Raw genomic sequence first — 16398 nt, forward strand, 5'->3', positions numbered from 1 at the left:
TGGTGACATTGGAAGTCCAGAAAACTTTTTCTTCCCAATTGAAAGGGATTGGCCATGATCAAGTCGTTTGACCTAATGGTAAGGAGAGAGCCTAAGTCTGTGATAGTCCCGTATACCATTTCCAAAGAGTCCATATATTTCTTTTGCCAATAAAAGGGACATTGGTTGCAAAGCTGCCCAATTTACCTGAAACTTCATAAGGAAGGTAAAGTCAAAAGGTTTGACTTTGCTTCGGGTAAACTCCATTGTCTAACTCTACTAAGTCTCTTTTTGAGATTCTTAATACATGATGTAATGTAATTACATTTCGATGTTTTGGAAGAATCAAAGGAAGCTTATAGTATGATTATGCTGATTCTGATCGTGAAGATGAATTTCGATCGCATGGTCCGATGATCAGAATTTTGAGCAGCTGCTTAAGAGTTATGATATATATTGCTTAGGAATAGACAATAAAATGTTTTTCATATGTATTTGCATTGTAAGGATATGTTTTTCTGCAAGTTTTTAAAATAAAAAAAATTGTTTTATTTATTTTAAGTATCCTTACAATGGAATTTGTGAAAAAATTGTTGTTTATATGTTTCCATTGATAAGCAATATTGGTAAATGGATTTGATTCTTTCATTTGTGGTAGTGTCATAATTTACCAAATAAAGAAAGATTCTCATCACCCAAGTTTCAAATGGATAGAAACTTGGAATCATGTAAGTTGTATTGTGTGATGAATGAGAATTCTCATCTTTAGGAAATTAAGACTAAGACCTTGTTCACATGTATGTGTGAGTCAAGTGAAGGACTAAAGGATTGGGTACACTTGGGCGTGTGTTGGTCAGGTCCACCACAAAGGTTGATAAGATTATTCATTATGATTTACTAAAGTTTAGTAAATATGGTTATGCTTACAAGTTTAAGTGTAATTCTGAAACATTGGAAAGGTTTTAATGATTGGCAGAATGAATAAGAAGAATCAAATAAGGCAGGAAGATAAAAGTTTCTCCAATCTAAAGAGATGGGAGAGTGCTTGAGTATCTTGTTTTATGATTATCATAGTGATTATGAAACCATATCACAATTGATCCTCTAAGGACACCTTAGTTCATTTGTTTGGCTAAGGAGAGAAATCATGAATTGTTGAAATGGTTAAATCAAAAGATAAATCATACTTCGTTCCAAAATCAAATCTTAGAGTCATACTCCAAGATTGAGCCTTGAGTGACATAATCTTAAGAAAGGTTTAAAACACTTGTCAAATGTAGAGTAAAATGTTTTCTTACTCTTGTACATTTGAAATTGGTAAGATGTGATGTTTTGGATAAGACAAAGACCAAGTAAGCCCAATTGTGAGAAATGCTTTTCCTTGATATGAATCCGCACTAACTCTTAAATATTTGTTTTGTCGAGGTTTAGTTCTTGAAAAAGAGAATTTCATATGTCAAGAGGACAGTGGGAGTCTTGAGATAGTTTCGAGAACTGATCAAGAGTATTGTTAATCATTAGCACACGACTTAAGGTTTATAACCTATCGTCTTGACTTATTCTTGTTTCTGTGCCATTCCAATTAAAGTTGGCTATGCTTGTGAGTTCTATGAGTTCTTAATTGTTTACATAACAACCTAGAAGCAATGGTAGGCCCTTGTGCGGCCGGGTGGAAAGAAAATGAGACTGGGCAAGTTCATTCCATATGAGTTTGGATTTGTCACTAACCTTGTCTTGTGATTATGGTTATGACAAATTCACATGGATAGGAACACTTACACCATAAAAATCTAAGTGTCATAAGGTTTCTTTTCGATTCATGAAAATGATGGTGAGGAAACGCTTTCACAGAGTAGAATTTAAGTAGATAGCGATTGTGATATTTGCATTCTCATGTCCTTAGTCGAGCATGTGTGGGTAACCAGCACACTAACTAGTGAGAATGGAAAAAGGTCTAAACAATTGAGACTATGATTACGGCACCCCTTTTCATGGTTCTGAAACTATTTAGACACACCTGTGAGCTATCTAAGATAAGGTGTTTGATTTTGATAAAGCCTTGTCAAAGCAATCTCGTACCAGAAATCTGATTTTTGGTAAGGAAGTCAATAAAGTATTGATTTCTAGAAGTCTAGTTGATTTCTGGGTATATGTCAAAGCTAGTGGGAGCATAAGTGTTATGCTAGGAAGACAATAATCATTATGCTAGTGGGAGCATGATTATTATGCTAAGTGTTGCAAATTATCAATGTTAATTATAGAAAACAAAAGTTTAAATTCGTTTTGAAAAGTTGTTTTGCTATAATTAAGCGAGAGGATATACTTCATTTCAATTCTAAAAGCTTAGATTGAGATTTTAATCAACTTTAGTCAAGGATATATATGAATGTTTTGTTGTAATGGTTCAACATAAGGAAATTCTATATATGTTGCGTTCTCAAAATCCGATTATGATTACGACATACCTCTTCATAGTTCGAATTATGAGAACATGACAAATAAAAATTTTATAGCATGACTCGTGTCCCGTATGACTAAAATGATTAAGCAATTGTCGAGGACAATCTAAGGTCTACCAAATATTGGTTACTCATGGACAATTGGAAGTATAGTGTAATGCAAAGAGTTTGGCATTCTTACATTTACAATAAGTATTGGGATTGTGATATGAGCATCATTGGAATCATGTTCAATTGATCTATTTCACAAAGTAGGGACCATAGAAAAGCATAGTGTGCATACTTGGAGTAGGGCATATCTATTGTTTGGACAAACATAGTGTTCATGCTTGGAGCATGACATGACTATTGTCTTTATTCAAGTATTAAGTTGATAAAAGGTGTTTTTATTTACACTCAAAGTGTTTGGGCCATATAGGATTAGTATTATTCTTGTGTTTCACTTTGCATTTATTGACTTCTAGAATAAACTAGGTCATTCTTCCCGGATGACTAAGTTATTCAAACCATCCACAGTCAGTCATATGTTGGAAGTAGATATGAATCAAGACTGTCATGAGTTGGCTTGTAGATGTCTAAGATGTTGGACATAGCAAGAGTTGCTACAACATTCATGACTGCTCATAAGTTCTAAGTATTGGAATAAACCCACGCTCATTTGAATCACTTCATGGATTTTATCATGATTGATCATGAGACGATAATATCTTATATTTTTCAAACCTAGAGATATGAGTTGTCGACTATGAGTTGGTTATACATTGATTGCATGAAAACGCATTGGTAACTCGATGTTATAAAACGTGCCTTTGTGTATGATTCAGCAAGTAGTCAGTACAAGCATATGAGTTGAATTTTATCCATTCCTTTTACCCTTAATGGGATAAAAGCGATATTTGTGGGCCCCTCGATAATTTAGTGATGGCATCCCTAAGTGCTTGGCCAAGCCTAGACTGATTTGATTTGTTCAATTAGCCGGTCGTCATAAATTGGAAATCGAGAAACAACAAATGGACAGAGAGAATGATTATAATCCATGTCTCAGTCCATATGATATCTAGAATGGAGGAATATATGATCACTTATCTAATGGACGCATCATTGATTTGTTCAGAGTTCGGCAACAACTTTTAAGAGCTACGATTGCTGGTCAGGTTGTGAAGTTATACTTGCAATAATAGTTACTAGACTTATCCAAGTGGGAGAATGTTGGATTAGTGTCTAAGTTCATAACTATAATCGGTATATACTTGACCCGACCCGACATGGGCCATTTGGGTTGGATGGCATCGGAACATTTGGGTAGACCTTTTAATGAGAAGAAGATATTTGTGACATATTAATATATTATAAGTTCTAATATATTAATATGAAATCATATTATTTAATTAGTATTGACCAAGAATTAATTTGGAATTAATTTAGTGATCAAAAGAGACTATATAAATATATGGGAATGGATTGTGTAAATCATTGATTCTTATATATGTGGGCTTGTGATCCATGATTCCTTATGTTTGGTTTAACCCATGTGGTGGCCCATGGATACTCCATGAAGTTTAAAACCCATGGAGCATAAGGAATGGGTAAAGACATGGGTTACATGGTGTAACCCTAATGTGCACACTATATAAGAAGCCCCTTGGTTGGTGAAATTGGCACCAGTTCATAGAAAAGGAGGGCAAGCCAATTTCTTATATGAATATCCTCTCTCATGGTTATTCCAAATGTTCATGGTGTTATGTGAACCATTTGAGGGGTCACACTTGGGGCACTAGGCTCTTAAGCTCCATGAAATCAAGCTACATCAAAGAGGTATGTATTCTAATTTGTTATATTACTATGTATCAATGATTTGCTATGCTAGTTAGGATAATACCTTGGATATTCATATTTGCATGTATAATAGAGAAAAACATAGATCCAAGGTATTTAGGGTTGAATGTACACTTAGGAGTGTTAGAATGCTCAAAACCCAACAACTTTATGCTTATCCTGTTGTTTGTTGTTTCAGGTGTCATCAGTGTCTGTGGGAAGGCGAAGGCGGGACTGTACACACGCATCAACAACAATGAAGATTCCACATTTTCTATAAAACTTTGATTTTATATAAATGCAATTAGAGATAAACGGTTTTATTAATAATGAAACTATAAATTGGAAAGTTTTACCTAAATAAACATCCGGAAAAAAATGGTTGATAAAATGGGATGTCACACAACTACACTTACCCAATGGCATATGATGTTATAGAGTCTGAGAACTGTAACTCATGGACATGGTTTCTGAAAAATCTTGGTAATAATTTGGATTTGTATACCAATTGGAACTTCACATTTATAACTGATAGGAAAAAGGTAATAGTGTACACAGTTTAATTACTTAACCTTTATATTATTTGTACTAACTATATAAAAAAGTGAATGTGTTTGTATTGTAAGGTGTTTCGTCTGCAATTGGAAAATTGTTTACATGTGCAAAAAATAGATTTTCCCTTTGTCATATCCATGAGAATATGAAGCGGAAGTGGAGGGGTAATGGTTTTAAAGATTGTTTATGGAAATGTGCAACAATATCCATTGTACAACAATTCAATCTTGCAATGGAGGATCTAAAGAAATTAAACAATGATGCATATTAATAACTTAAAGCCATTCCACCCCAACATTGGTCCAGATCTCACTTCACAGGTAAGTTATACATTTTAGCATTCTTCAACATTGTTGATTGTATACATCTTAAAAGATTACTGACAATTGTGATGCAACATTGTTATTCTACAAGAAGATCACATTGTGATGCATTGTTAAACAACCTTTGTAAGACATTGAATAGCAAACTTGTCAAGGGTCATGACAAACCAATTATAACTTGCTTGGAATTTATTAGAGAGTACACACTAAAGAATCTTGTTATTGTCCAAAATACAATTGACAAATGTTTTGGCCTACTAACTCCTACATCTATCAAGACTCTGTAAAAGATCAAAACTGAAGTTGCAGAGTATATGGTTGTATTTTGTAGCAATGGGAAGTATCAGGTTATAGGTGGTGAAGGTGTGGATCAATGTCTAGTTGACATAACACAACATACATGCTCAAGTAACAAGTGGGAGATCACTGGCATGCCATGCAAGCACACAATTACAACTATATGGGATATTAGGATAAATAATGAGAATGTTGGGATACCTGAAACATGGGATGACCCTACATACTAGTTGAAGACATGGCAAGAGATGTATGCATTTAAAGTTTAACCAATTAATAGGAGGATGATGTGAGCAAAAATTCCTTGTCCAACAAAGTTACTACCACCAAAACATCATGTGCCTATTGGTAGGCCAAAAAATAAAAGAAGAAGATCTACTATAGGAGATGATGGTGCTAGAGGGACCAAGTTAGTTAGATGTTCAAATTGTGGAAATGTTGGGCATAATAGTAGGAGCTACAAGGGTCAAGCAGTGGGAGGATCGATGGCCAGTGGTACTGATGTGGGATAGAATGCTAGTGTGGGACAAAATGCAGGTGTTATGAACAAGAGGAAAAGTCTAGTGGTTTAGTTTTTGTGTATTACTTTCATGTATTTTGGCTGGCTAATGCTTTTGATGTACTTGAAGCAATGTTCTTTCATGTCTTTTGGGTCTGTAATTTCAGTTTGAAGTAATGTTGTGCTACTTCTTTAACTATGATGGTGATGTACTTCTAACTATGTTGAGTGGATGAATGTTTGTAATGGTTTGAATGAGTTAATGATTAATTAGGTTGTTAATTTATTCTATGTTTTAATCTGTAATGGTATGATATAAATTGTTGTTTTGGTATGAATATATGGTTGACAATTACCAAAATAAACACCCCATTTTCATTAACTTGCAAACTGATACATCCAATACACTTGCAAACTGATATTTTCCAATACAACTAAAAGGTAAACATATTTGATAACTTATCCTACACTTTGTACACTATAATTGACACAAACAAAAACCAACTAATAGCTAGATACAACTTCAGTTTCAGATTTTGTTGTTCAAGCTTCATCCTAATGTTCATACAAGCACATTTCTGATCCTCCACCACCCAACCAATGAACTTGCAACCAGGAGCCTGCAAAGCAAGTGTAGAAACATTTAACAATGCTAAAATCTACAAAAATAAATAAATAAATAAATAAAAATAGGAGAAAATAGGAGATTAGGTTAGATTTATCAAGAAATCGAAATTAACCATGTGAGAACAAGCATAGTAACGTTTTTCAGGGTTGTTCTTGCTCCATGATGTATGAATCACAACTTCAGCTCCACAATTGCATCTACTGGTCATTTTTGTTGGTTGGAGAAGGCTAATCGAGGAATAAAAGGGGGAAGAAGTAATGGGGAAGAAGACTTAAACAACTTTAATAAGGGCGCATGACTTGAAATGACGAAAATACCCTTGCATGCAAGACACGTGGGGCACCCACACGGAGAAAACTAACATCTAACAACAATACGGACTGGACAAGTAGTATTTAAACACATCAGGAACGGTCCAAATTAATTTTCAAAAATAATGATTGAATGTGCAATTTGGTACTTGGACTGGAGACAATTCATGTAATTTACTCTTTTATAAATTAAATATATGGTAAAAGTTTAGTAATTCTCATTATTTTAGCATCTGAAAAATATATATATATATATATATATATATATATATATATATATATATATATATTTCACGTTTGATTTCCTTTACATTCATTCTCCTTTTAAGAGCCAACATTTCAGATTACACTCAATTTATAATTTATTTCGAATATATGAATGAAATAGTTCTATTTTGATAGCTTGTCTAAATTGTCAGTTAATTACATAAAAAAAATAGTATGGTATAATAAATTTTTAGTACCAACTACCAACATCAATATCAAAACTAATGATGAAGAAGATATAGTCAAAACGTTTAAAAACTTTTCCATTTACAACGTTGACATTTTGTCGATTTATCGTTGCCTTTTTTTAATCTAAAATCACTAGTAATCCTTTAATTTATTAAAACATTATACTTAATTAAAGTAAAATATGTAAAAGTAAGTCATTAAATTCACTGGAAGTGTGGTAGCTCAACAGCACATTGTTTGTTAGTGCAATTAAATGTTCACAAAGTTTGGTAGATTAATTTGTCAATGGACCATGTGAAATCGAAATAATAATATATACAAAATCGTATGAATTATATAGTTTTATTATCTATAGCTATATCGTACAAGTTTAAAGATAATTTGTGGCCTTCGATAACACTATCATTAACTACTAGTTATTATATATTTTTTTTGTTACAAATAAATTAAATTCAATATAAATATATACTTTATCTTTATCTGTACGTTTGATGTCGCACTCATGAAAAAGTCGGTTGTTCAACATTGTTTTGTATACCTATTCTTTAAATTTTTAATGTACTTTTAATTTAAATTTTTTTATTACCGGTTAATTATAAGATTATATATCATTTTTAATGGGTCGGATATGTTGAATAAATAGACTTACATAAAAGGGTATTTTTTTTGTAAAAATAATTGATAATGGGTAGTTAATATTTAGAAGTTGCAGCTTTTATTTTTATTAAAATGTTGATTAAAAGTAATTCTAAACAACTTTTAAAATTACTTAAAACATAAAAAAAGACAAAAACTAAAAACTAAAGCTTCTAAAATTCTAAAAGTTTTAAAAACCTACTTAGAATTAGAATTAGTTTCCAAACAAACTTTTTATTTAATTAAAGTTTTTCTTAGAAAAAACTAAAAGGTATAGAAGTTAAAAGCTTGTTGTCAACTACACCCAAAATAAAGATGGGTAGAAAAATTAGGAAATTATTATTTAATTACATAAAATAAACACAATTCACTTATTACATCTCTTTTATTTTACTTCGGGTTTGAAAATAAACATTTCTAAAAGGAATTTGTTTGGTGTTGGTATTACATTTAGCAAGGTTGAAGACATGACAACTTTGATGAACATTAAAGGAGCGGAATTTCTTTTTGGGTTAGATCGAGAAAAATTGTTGTTATAACTGGTTTAGGTCATTTTTGTTATTTAATTTTTGGTTTTATGTTTATTTGGTCATTTAACTATTTTTAAGTTTTAAAATGTCATCAAAATTTTGGTTTTATGCTCATTTAGTCACTTAACTTTTGATTTTATGCTCATTTAGTCACTTAACTTTTAAAATTATGTTCATTTAGTCACTAAACTTTTAAAAAAATTTAAAAGTTTAGTGACTAAATGAATACAATTTTAAAAGTTAGTTAACTAAAAAAATTTAAAAGTTTAGTGACTAAATGAATACAATTTTAAAAGTTAGTTAACTAAATAAACACAAATCCAAAAGTTAAGTGACCAAACCAAAATTTAAGTGACTAAATGAGTACAAAGCCAAAAGTTTGATGCTATTTTAAAACATACAAAAAGTTAAGTGATCAAATGAACACAAAACCAAAAGTTAAATGACCAAAAATGACATAAACCTATAACTAAAAGATGAGGGTGGTTTGTAGGTTGGTAGTTTATTTGTTTTGAACATTGCCCTTGTGTTTAAGTGGCGTTGGAGGTTTTTAAACAACCAATTTCTTTTTGGATGAAAGTTATCTCGGTTCTTCACAATCCTAAAGGTGAGTTTGGTGATCATGGTTATAGATGTAAACACCAGGGGTTGGAAAAACATTATTGAATCTTAGTAAAATCTTTAATTAAAAATATAGGTTTGCCTTAATTCTTGAGAAAAATGATTAGCTGTGGGAGTGAGACTTCCTTTTGGAATGAACTTTGGTTGGGGAATTTGAAGTTTTCCCAAAGATTTGATTGGTTGTTTGCCTTAGAACAAAATGAGGGTTACTTCATTTAGCTGTTCTTTTCTAGTAATCATTTTTTCCTCTAGCTTCTTGTTATAGCGATCGTATTCTTGTTATAGTTCTCGTAATAAATCCAAAGTTATAAAAAAAATGAGAGTTACTTGTGTTGGAAATATGAGTATAAATATTTATATTTTTACTAACATTGAACAGATATAAATATATGTATATGTTCTATATATAATTAATTTTAGTAGGTTCTGTTCTACTCTATAAGAGCTTCAAAACAATATATCATATGTCCAAAATGAAGTATATGTGAATGAGATATTAATACTTAAAGCTGGACATTTGAGAAAAAAAGTTAGCAAATGAGGTGGGTGTGAAAATGAGTCCCACATTCGTAGAAAGACTATACTCTAATGAGTTTATAAGCTTGAATGTATAATAGGCTTACAAGCTTCTACATATGGTTTTACTCCAACTCTTACCCGCGCGTACGAGGGGTGCAAATCTAGGACTTTGTGGGCCAAATTCACCGAACTTGTGTATAGGTGCGACGTGCTAGGATGATTGATCAAACCCAAGTTACGAATTTAGTAGCCATCTTGATTGATTTTTATACTTCAAATGAAAAAGACATTTGCTTGTTGGATTTGGATGATTTAGGTCATTTTACGATCTCTTGTACTTGGATGTTTGTTAAATTTAGCACATTGGATATTGGTGGTTCACCTACTCGTTGGAACAATTCTACAATTACAGAATGTTTTGGTTTGGCAAGTCTTCTTAATTGGCTACCTACTAGAGTCAACTTGGATGTGAGTGGTGCAAATGTTGACTCCATTCTTGATTCCCTTTGTAATCAAACCAACAAATTCGTTGATCATCTCTTTGTTGTCTATGAGATTCATGTTTCTTTTGTGGCGACTCATTACTTGTTGGTGGGATGTTCGATTGATGACCCATGTTTTAGCTAAAGATGGGATGTGTTGGTCAGATCAGCTTTATTTTCCAAGTGTGAAAACAAAAGCTTTTAGTGCGGTTGTCTTTACGACTATTTGGTCAAATTTCGTTTTTTCGAAATGATTTTATATTCTAAACTCCAGAGTCAAAGAAGGATCATTTTTTACTACATTGTCTTTACTTTGTTTTTTTGGATTTTGAGTATCAACTGCTAAAAAAATCTTGATTGGACCGGATGGTTTACAAATACATGTATGACTTTTTTATTCTATTGTTGAAACACTTGAAACCTTTCTTCTTAGCACCAGTTTTCCTTTCAGCGTCATAAACTTTGGATGCTGATGAGTCAGTCTTAGATTGATTCTTTTTAACTTGTATGGTTTCTTGTCATTCCTGTTAATATACTGTTTAACAATTCGGGCTTCACCTTCAGATTTGTCTGAGAAATCATTGTCGCTTTCTTGAGACTTCTTGGAATATAAAGCTACAGACTTTTCTCTGTGAGTGTCTCGCATGATCTCCTTCTTCAAAATATTTGTTTCTTCATGATTACGAAGATTACCAAATAGAGAGGCTAAATCCATGGTTGCAATTTTTTCACTGTTCTTCGTAACATCAACAAGATGTTCCCAGCTATCGTCCAACGAATCTAGAAACTTAAGCACAAGAGAGTTTCTAGCTTTGTTCATATTTAGTTGACGCATATCGTTTACCAAGAAATTAAAACGATTGAAAACCTGAGTAAAGTTTTCATTCTTATTCTGAAAGAAGTGCTCATATCGCCGATTAAAACTGTTTTTAGTAATAGCTTTTACTTCATCAGTACCCTCATACACAACAATCAACGTTTGCATCATTTTTTGGCAGATCTGTAGTTTTGAAAAAAGTGATAGATATCATAGGGTAGACACGAGCCTTTACATCAATAGCAACAAGACGCTTATCTTCATTGTTTAACTCATGGATAGGTTTTTCGATCATATCACCTTCTTTAACATTCTCCTTTATAGATTGATACATAGGAACACGAGGATCATCATTGATGATGATCAACATGGATTAGTCCATCGTTTCAAGAACCATCATTGCTTTTGATTTCCACATTGTGAAATTCTTTTCATGAAATTGAGGTATTCTATGACTGGAAGTGGTTTTAGAATGGTTTGATGAGGAAGAAGAAGAGATTATTAATCAAACAAGATAACCCGCTCTGATCCAACTTTTAGGTTCCCATGATCAATAATGATTAACAAATAAGAAGATTGAAAGAACATAAAAATGTATCATAAAGGTTTTCACTAAGAAAGGTTCTCATAAAGAGAAAGAGCACAAAGCTCTCTAGGGTTCAAGATCAACCAATGATCAGAACCCTAGTATATAAAGAAAAGTAAATACCTTATGAATCCCTACAAGCCAGGGATATCACCTAATCTACTATAATTATAGAGTATATCCAATATCCCTAAGATATCAGATCTATTAACTAACTATGTATCTATCTATTTATAGAAGATATTACATTAATATAGTTTACACGCTGACACAACATTTTAGAATTAACTTCATGTTGGCGCTGGTGAGACATTGACACGATGAGAGTTTCAGTGTGAAGAGTTTACATTATCAGATTCTAAGGTTTCCTTACACATAACTCTTCTGGCGACTTTGCGCGGTCTGCAACCGATCATGCACCTGCTGTAGCAACTCAGTAATCTTGAGTACTACCTTAGTACTCCCCATAACTTGATGCCTGACCTCACCCTAACAAATCGGGGTCTGACACTTCCTACCGTAAAGCATCTCATGAAACTTCCTCCTAAACATGGAGATAAATCAAACATCGTGATCAGAGATCACTAAAACTGGAACCTCGTGACGAGCAACCATTTCTCTGGTGTAAATTCCTGCCAACTTCTCGATGGAAATGCTCTTTAAAATAGGAATGAAATGAGAACTCTTGGTCAATCTATTGACAATGACCCATATATAATCAAACCCACGTGCCGTCTTTGGAAACTTCATGATAAAGTCCATGGTGATCTCCTCCCATTTCCACATTGGAAGGGGTAACAACAGCATCTTTCTGTGGGGTCTCTTATGTATGACCTTGAATTTCCGACAAGTCAGGCGCCGCTCAACATACAAATCTATCTCCCTCTACATGCAGTGCCACCAGTAGCTCAGTCTCAAATCTCTATAGATCTTCATGACCCCGGAATGGATCAAAAACTTCGATTTGTATGCTTCCTCCAACAATGTATTCCTAACCCCGCCAGCAACCAGAACCCATACCCTACCGCACAGAGTCAATAACCTACAACTATCTCTACCAAATAACATAATTTGGACCCTGATTCTCTCTTCCTTCCAATTCTCCCTCTTTAACCCCTATACTTGTACTTTCTTGATCAAGTCTAAAAGTGGTGAAATGATCACCATCCATAAACATAGATATTTGATAGGTGTACTCGCTGCCTTGCGACTTAAGGCATCGTCCATAACATTGGCCTTCCCATGGTGATACAAAATATCACAGTCATAAACCTTCACCACATGTAACCATCTGCGATGTCTCATATTCAGGTTCAGCTGATCCATCGAATATATCTTGCTCTTATGGTATGTATATATAGTAGACCTGGCCCCATACAGATAATTTCGTCAAATATTGAGGGCCAAAACCATAGCCCCCAACTATAGATCATGAGTAGGGTAATTCACATCATGAGGCTTCAACTGCCTTGATGCGTAAACAATCACATGACCCCTATGCATAAGTACGACACCCAAACCTAAAAATTAATGCATCACAACAAACCACAAAGTCACTCATACCCTCAGAAAGGGTTAGAATCGGTGCCTCACACAATCTCTGCCTCAAAGCCTCAAATATTGCCTGTTGCTCAGGCCCCCACCGAAAACTAACATTCTTCAATCAGGTCAAAGGGACACCGATCTTGGATAAATCCTTAATGAACTTCTGGTAATAACATGCTAACGCAAGGAAACTATGAACCTCATATGGTGATCTGAGAACCTCCCACTGCATCATTTCCTGGATCTTTTCTGAATTGACTAGTATACCCTTTGTTGGGTTTTGTATACTACAACATCCTGTGGTGCACATACAACCCTAAATGCTTTGGATCTATGTTTTCTCTAATTATAGATGCAATACTGTTTCCAAAGAGTAAAGCCTACAACTAGCATACAATTGACATAATCAACATAAATATGAGTTATAGAATTACCTCTTTGTTGTAGCTTGTAGTTTTGCCCTTTAACAACTTAGCACCCTAAGTGTGATGCCTCAAACGATTCACAACACATCCTTGAACAATTGGATAACTTGAGAGTGAGTGTTCTTACACTAGAAATCGGCTCTATGAACTCATAGAACATGTACGGGTTGATTTTAGGTCATGGGACATCATATATATAGTTTTAGGATTCATGGGAAACCCTAATCCATACCCTTGGGCTTATTATCCATGATCTATGAATCAAGTAGGCTAACTCTTTATGGATTCTTCCATAAACTTAGTCCATTATGTATTATAAGCCCAAACTATATATATATATATATATATATATATATATATATATATATATATATATATATGACTAATTTACACAATCAGTCCCTATTGATTTAATTAGTCTCTTTTGATCACTAAATTAATTCTTGATCAATACTAATTAAATCATATGAATTCATATTAATATATTAGAGCTTATAATATATTAATAAACCATAAATAACCTCTTCTCAAAAGTCCATCCTATCAAATTGTCCTGGTGATATGCAACCCGAAATGGACCATGCTACTCTCGGGTCAAGTACATGTTGGGTAAGGTGTCTTAGTCTGTAACTATATTTGGTATGAACTTGACCCGACCAGGCATGGTCCATTTGGGTTGCACTTCACCTAACAATTTGTATGGATATACTTTTGAGAATAAGATGGTTATGATCTATTAATATATTATAAGTTATAATATATTAATATGAAATCATATTATCTAATTAGTGTTGATCAAGAATTAATTTAATGATCAAAAGAGGCTAATTAAATATGGACTCTTACATATATATGGATTGGTATAAGATTTATTTAGGATGGGCTAAGAGTATATGGAAGTCCATGGAGATTTTAACCCATGGATTCTAGGTAAATGAAGAGTCATTGGTATTAGGGTTTAACTCTAATCCTCCATAGTATATAAAGAGGTCCTTGGTTCTAGAATTGGCACTAGTGTGTGTGAGAAACAAGGGTGGGCTGATTTTAGCAAGCATCATATTCTCTCAAGTATTTCCAAGTTGTTTTGGGTGATTTGTGACACCACTTGAGGCATCCACACTATTGGTGTTAGGCTCTAAAACTCTAAGCAATCAACCACAAAAGAAAGGTATGTTATTCTACTTAAAGTTTTATATTACAAGTACCCCATAACATGCTAGTTAGGTTGTAAACCTTGGAAATCAAATTTTCATGTATTTTAGAGAAAACATAGATCCAAGGTTTCTAGGGTTGCATGTACACCATAGGAGTGTTAGAATGCTCAAAACCCATCAGTGGTATCAGAGTTTAGGCTTCTTTTCTTGATACTTGATGCAAACTTGTTGAAAAAGCTCAAAAATCTACTTTCTGTTGCATGAACTCGCTGAGTCCATGGGAGGACTCGACGAGTACATGTGATAATTCAACCTACTCGCCGAGTAGGTTCTTGCACTAGACGAGTAGGAGCCCCTGAATGCAGTTTTTCGAGTTTTGCTGCTGGAAATGGACTAGAAACATTACCCCAAACTGTTTTGGTGTTTTAAAACTTGTTTTAGATGGTGTAATGGTTATGCTAATCCATTTACAATGGCTAATATCAAAATTCCATGTTTTATATGTGTAAATATGATTCTTGAAATTTTGATTTAAATGTTCATGTTCTTATGAGTTATTGTTAGATCATAGGAATTATTTGTTGAATTGTTTAATGATTAATTCTTGATTAATTATGTGTTTTAATGGAATCCATAATTTGTCCTCAAGTTATGGATTACCAAAAGTCACTCTTTTAAAGTCCATATTAAAACACATAGGTTACATAAAATGAAAAATCACTCATTTTAATAAACCATTAACTCATATGTTATGAAAATTTGTAAAGTCTCACACATTAATACTTTAAATTATAAATTGAACCTTAGAATTTTAAAAGTTTAAAATTCCACCCTTATACTTCTATAATATTAAAAGTTTAATTATATATATATATATATATATATATGTGTGTGTGTGTGTGTGTGTGTGTGTATAAGAATATGTCAGTCTTAGTAGGCCTCATTCACGAAGCCGGTCTATAAGGGGGTATATAGTTACTACCTATAAAATGGCAGTTTAATGGGTGTCCACTCTCACCCATCACTTCCTTGACTGGTGGAGGGTCGTTAGCCGAACGGGTAGGATAGGACCTTAATCCTCATTAAAAGTATAATGAAATTATAAAGTAACTAAGCCTTTATTAATTCCCAATCTTAGTTACTTTAGGAAAATGTGAAATAGGTGCTAACACATGAAATTACACTTTGTACCTTACCAAGTCGTTAGTGGAGCGTGTGTGGTTAACCGGCACACTAACAAGGACTAGTAAGAGTGGCAAAGGTTGACTTATGTTTTATCATAGATCGGTGGAGCGTGTGTGGTTAACCGGCACATCGATTGGGTGATAAAATTAAGAGTACCAAGTCAATTTGCATGGTTATTCACACCATGTTTGTGATCCTCGGCATCCCAGTCACAACCTTGAGAGGGCACAATCGAGATTTAAACATGCCATTGAAAGTTCAATGTATCTCAAAAGATTTAGGGGTTTGAAATCCAACTGAAACTTAATAATTTATTTTGTTTATAATGGTGGAAATCGGTAAATTGTCATTTACCTACCTTCAAATATTTTATAGCTTGGATTACGGAATCCCTCTTCCAAGTTATGAAATAGTTTGTAGGATCCTAGCCTTAATATTTTAGTTGGGTGACTTATTAAGGACTCTTTATCTAATTAAAATTTGTCTTTCTTTCCTTCCAGATCTCTTCGAACACTGCTACTGGCTCAAACCCTACATGCTCCTTTTTCCTCATAAACTTGTGTGGGAAAGTCACTT

Source organism: Lactuca sativa, chromosome 5 (assembly GCF_002870075.4).
Source record: "Lactuca sativa cultivar Salinas chromosome 5, Lsat_Salinas_v11, whole genome shotgun sequence".
NCBI classification, from domain to species: Eukaryota; Viridiplantae; Streptophyta; class Magnoliopsida; order Asterales; family Asteraceae; genus Lactuca; species Lactuca sativa.